The 5,879-nt window shown below is 43.8% G+C and overlaps 1 pseudogene; it reads right to left on the bottom strand.

Moving 5' to 3' along the window:
- Positions 1-4,395: 4,395 nt before the first annotated feature.
- LOC134401231 (myosin-9-like) lies at positions 4,396-5,660 on the bottom strand (annotated as a pseudogene).
- Between the last annotated feature and the right edge of the window lie 219 nt (positions 5,661-5,879).

Genomic DNA, 5,879 nt, shown 5'->3' with positions numbered 1-5,879 from the left:
GCTTTTTGCGGCTACTCGCTTGCAAGTAGCTGGGAAAAGCCACGGACTGGGCACAGCGCTCATATGAGCACTGTGCTCATTGGGCCGGGGGGATCCTGGGGTGGGAGATAGGGAAGGCTGGACTGGCAGGAGAGGGGGATGGCGGAGGGTGGCACATATCGGGGGCGGGGAGGGATGGCAGGGAAAGAGTGGGCAGGGGGCAGGGGGCTTAATTAAAAAAGGGTGGGGGGCTTAATTAAAAAAAACCCACTTACCTTCTCCGGAGTCTTCGGGGCGCACGTGGCCCCTTTAACAACAACAACAACAACAAAAATGGCCGACGCTGCAGGGCTTCCGGAGTTCCTGCGCGTCGTGCATGTAGGAGGCGGGGCGGCACGCGCTAGTGTTAGCGCGCCATCGCCCCGCCTCCCTGCCGGCTTATCCGGCATGGTCTAGCAAGGCCCTAAGTCGATTCTGAAGATACGTGCATCATCCAGCTCTCTCATGTAATCTTTCATTTGGGCCTGCCACTTCCAGATCTGTTTAGTGGCTTAATGATGATTATTGTTAGGAGAGCCTATGTTGGCCTTCAGATTCTTGAGTTCCCATTCCAATTTCTTACTGGCAGTGATAGCAGCGGAGCACAGCTTCCTCTCATTTTCCAGTATCATTTCCATCTCTTGCAGCTGTCTCATCAACTGCTTTTTCATTCTTTCATTCTCACCATCAAAAGCTGATAGTCCCCACTCAAACTGTGCCTTCATGACTTGATGGTTTACTTCTAGATGCAACTTGGCATCTTTTATTGCCTATATCTCAAATCACTCTGGCCTGTTCTTCCGCTCTCCAGGCCCCATCAGTTCTTGCTTGAGATTCATTTTCACCTTTTGCATCTCCCTCTGTACCTTTTCCCATATCCTCTCATTGACATCTTCCAACATTTCTTTTAACTCTTTCTTTCTAATCACTCCTTCTCTTAAGATGTTCTTTTCCATCCATCTTCGCACTTCTGCAGGATTAGTGCCAAATGGCACGGAGCTCTGCGGGGTGAGTCTGCGCCCATCATGGGTGAGTGGAGGGGACATTCTGGCTCCAGTGTGGCTAGGAAGATGGTGTTTCTCACTAATATTTCCTTTTTTAATCCAGAATTAAACTCCCCTATTTCCTTAAACTTCACATTTATTTATTTATTTATTTATTACATTTCTATACCGCCCCACAGCCGAAGCTCTCTGGGCGGTTCACAAAAGCTAAAAAGAGTAAACGTTAAAAGTATACAAAATTTAAAAACCAACAGAGTCATAAAAACAACGATATAAAAACAACAGCAGTCTGCTGCTCTTGCAGCTGAGTTTTCGTCTCCTCCAACTGCTGCTGCAAAGCTTGTTTAGTCTTCTCCAACTCATGGATAAACTTGCTAACATCACCCTCCTTTGCAATGCATCTTCTGGCAAAGTTCCCTACTTCTCCACATCTTCAGCAAATCGCTCTGGCCTGTTGTTCTACTCTCCAGCCCCCATCAGTTCTTGCTTCAGATCCATTTTCACCTTTTGCACCTCCGTCTGTACCTTTCCCCATATCCTCGCATTGACATTTTCCAACATTCCTTTCAACTCTTTCTGTCTAATAACTTCTTCTCTCAAGATATTATTTGCCGTCCATCTTCCCACTTGTGCAGAATTAGTGCCACTGTACAAGCCTTGTGCAATCTGTTCCTGGAGTGGTCTCTTCCACTGGACAGCCATTTTGTCTAAGGCTACTCAGAAGCCTCATGGCATCCTCCTTAAAATCCAAGAAAGTTGTTTTCCCCTTTTGCCGTATCAAAACCTGTAATTCCCTCCGCACAGCATCATCATATAGGCCTTCCACAAATCTCTCCTTGAGCAGCTGCTTAGTGTCCTGGGTAGAGATGTGAAGGCATGGGAAGAAGCCTTTTCCTGGAGCCTTTTTTTTCTTTTCTGAAAACTTGGAAAAATTGAAAATAATGAAGAAACATTGGATTATGGAAAGTTTTATTTTAGCGTGATGAATAAAATTATTAAGACAAGGTGTTCAGATATTTACTTCTCCAAATGATTTCAAAAGACAATGTACAGTATCAGATTATTACAATTGCAAGCAAGTCCTAGGTTGCAAAATGAGACTATGGCCTTAGCTAGACCTACCTGTTACTGAGTGATGGAGGGGTGAAGATCTTGCAATGTTTTTATCACGAGATCCCCCGTCTATTTCCACGCAGCATGCAACAACATCAGAGGAAGAGGAGTCACGCCTACCATTTTTTTATTTTTAAAGAGACGAGCACTCTTACGCAGAAAGTAAGTACTTTTTTAAAATAAAAAATCATTTTACCCACTCCCCCACCCCACCCCTGATGTGCGCAATGCTCCTGAGGAACTCTGTGCCCCATGTGCGGGTCCCGGCTCCTTGTGAGGAACCGTGAGGAGCTGGGACAAACCGCAGTGCCCGGCCACATGTTCCGCCGTCTCGGGCTCAGCCCAAGATCGCAGAAAAACTGGGCCTAAAGGGTAGGGGGAAATCCCTGATCCTGGGATCCCCTGTGCATCATGTGGACCCACGGGATGATTCCAGGAATCACCCTGGAATTTCGCCCTGTCTAGCGATGGCCTACAACTCTCAAATGCAAGAGCATGATGCATTTCTGCCTCTAGGGGGCACTGTGATTGAAGGGAAGACTGAAACTTATAGTGAGAGGAATAGTTTAGAAAATGAGTCTGATTAAATTTCTTGCATATTCATTGAATATTGGTCCCTGCCTTTTTCTCGTTTCTTTTTACGGGAATGAGTGCTTTATATCTGCTTGACTCTGTGGAGGACTAGCAGAAACATAAATATATTTTTTGTTACTAATGTTGATGGTTCCTTCTGTTTCTTTGTTTTATTTGCTTTTTGCCTGCTCCTCATAAACTGGCAAAACCAAAGAGGTTCCTCACAGGTGAGGTGTTCCTTACAGTTCAGGAATTTGTAGATCCATTTGTTACAACAAAAAGTAAAAAAAATTAAAAAGTAAATTCAATTTGTAATAATTGTTTGAATACACTGTACTTTTAATATACCAAATGTAATAATTTTATGCCAAACCAACTTGTACATAATTACATTATATGTTCCTAAAGTGACTTTCAATCTGCAAAAAGTGCTAACATTGCATTTTTTTTAATTTTTCAAAAATAATATCTATTTTCCGCTGAAACCCTTCTTGGAAAAAAAACATGGACCTTTACCATGGCTTCAAAATTACTGGAAATGTTACACCCTTAGTGCTGGGCTCCATTTCTTCCAACTGCTGTATTTCTCCTAACACCTCCTGAAGCCCCAGAGAATATTTCCTCAAACTTTCAGTGGGGCCCTGAATTCTCGAATGGAAGTTGCGCTTCAATTTGGAAAGGTTGTGGGTATCAAATATGCATCTTAGTGTCCTGAAAATTTGTTCTCCTGTCTCTCTCTTATTTTGTGGCCAAGTCAACACTTCAGTTTTTGTCACTTCCTCCAGTTAGCCAATCAGATTTCCCACTTTCTGCTTTTCTGGCAACTCATGCAATTGAAACAAAGATTGTAGAGTAGTTTTAAATTCCCCCCAAAGTATACTGTTTCTCTGCATATTCCCCCCCCCCCCTCTGAAAACTTTGGTAATGAGGACACTTCATGAAATAGGGTAAGGTCAACGGGGTTTGTGCACTAGATAACTGAATCTGTGCCCTGTCAACATTGGGGTACATCACGCCTCTGAGCTGATTGCCCTCTGCTTTAGACACCTCTATGTAATGTTTCAGGTTTGTATAATGAGGACGAGGAGGGGAAGATTACAATCACTCCAAGGACAAACAGAATTGACTTTGCTTAAGAAGGTTTAGGGATAATAGGAAGAAAACGATCAGCACAACTATGAATCAATTGTATTCAACTCCCCTTTTAATCCACAGTCCTCTGTGAAGAGCGATGTTAGTTTTACAAGGCCAACAGCTGTTTCCCCCTGTTCTTTAGTCCTTGGTTCCTGTCTCTGTGTGTGGAGGTGTATTCTTCATTAAAGTGCTATCTCCTTTTCCTTCTTACGACACTGATGATTTCTCTCTCCTTCCTTTCCTCTTCTCCTTCAATTCAATCCTTCTACCTCCTCTCCTTCCAGCTCCTTCTTTCCACTCAACCCCATTCTGGCACTCATTTTGCTCTCTCCTCCACCCATTCCATGCCCCTTCCACTCTCCTCTAAGGCAGACTTTACATACTTCTTCCCCATCTAATGATACATGTCGTCATGTATACCAGAGATACCATTACTTTCATCAGCTCTGTGACCCATGCCCACTACATTATTGGATCAACCTCTTGGAGGAACACCTGTGTTGGACCGCTTGGATTGCCTCCAACTGAAAATCAACCAATTCTCCCCTTGCTCTCATAGGTATCCCAAACACTGGCCAACAGGATTTTCATCTGGGATCCCCTTGTTATCTTTACTACTGCCATCATCTACTTTCAGGACAATATCCTTCAGTTCCGTCTACAGATAGTGCATATGCTTGCTGGCATTCTGGCACTCATCTCTGCATCCAGCTGTTTTCCCAGATGTGTTATCTTTGCCTCCAAAGGAGAGTCACAAGATTTCTTTTCAGACATCACAGTACTCTCCATTTCAGGTTGATTGATCTGAAGTTCCATGTACTGATATTCAAGTGGTTGGCAATCATTTTCAGTCTTCTGTGCATCGTTACGCTCCATATTCAGGTCTGTGTTTATCTGGTCAATCTGAAGGTTTGCTTCTTTGAGGCAGCCATTCACCAATTCTGTACTGAACTATTTGTCCTCCAGTTCTTCTTCAAGCAGAGCTATCTGAGCTTCCAAGCAAAGCATTTCCTGTAAAAGAAGAAGTTCTATGCCACTGCCATTGGCAATTTCATCAGCCACTTCTTCCTTTTCTTGCTGAGTCTGCCACTAGGCATGTTCAGCAGCTGCCCATTGCATTTGAATTGTCTTTGCCTCCATATTCTTTGACTTCTTTTCATTCACTTTGGCCTGAGTCAATATTTCTATTCTGAAGGCATGTACATAAAAACTGAAGTACTTTGGCCACATAATGAGAAGACAGGATACCTTGGAGAACAGGCTGATGCTAGGGAAAGTGGAAGGCAAAAGGAAGAGGGGCCGACCAAAGGCAAGATGGATGGATGATATTCTGGAGGTGACAGACTTGACCTTGGGGGAGCTAGGGCTGGCAACGGCCAACAGAAAGCTCTGGCGTGGGCTGGTCCATGAAGTCACGAAGAGTCGGAAGCGACTGAACGAATAAACAGCAACACATCATCCAATTCCCACATGTAATCTTTCATTTGGGCCTACAACATCCAGAGCTGTTCAGCGGCTTCATCATGTTTATTGTTAGAAGAGCTTATATTGGCCTTCAGATTCTTGTGTTCCCTTTCCAGTTTCCCATTTCATCTCTGGCCACAGCTAGACCTAAGGTTTATCCTGGGATCATCCAGGGTTCGCCCTTGCCTGAGCACTGGATCCCCTGTGTGTCATCTAGATGAACAGGTTTGATCCCTGGATGATCCAGGGATAAACCTTAGGTCTAGCTATGGCCTCTGTCTCTTGCAGCTGCTTTCTCATTTTTTTATTCTCTCCATCAAAAACTCGTAGTTCCAGCTCAAACTGTGCCTTCATATCTCAATAGCTGAGTGTCTTAAGGAGGTGCTAATGTTGTTGAATGGTAAGCTGCATATCAATCTGTTATTAATCTTCTTTGGTTTAGACCTCAAAAGGGTGCTTCTATCAGTATTATCTACTCTTCCCTTGGCTCTTAATATACACTTTTCTGAGTATCCTCTCTGTAAACACTGCTGTTGTAAAGTCCGAGATTCCCTCTCATAATCAGATTCCTTA

Source organism: Elgaria multicarinata, chromosome 7 (genome assembly GCF_023053635.1).
Source record: "Elgaria multicarinata webbii isolate HBS135686 ecotype San Diego chromosome 7, rElgMul1.1.pri, whole genome shotgun sequence".
Taxonomy (NCBI): Eukaryota; Metazoa; Chordata; class Lepidosauria; order Squamata; family Anguidae; genus Elgaria; species Elgaria multicarinata.
This window is presented reverse-complemented; position numbering and strand designations above follow the sequence as displayed.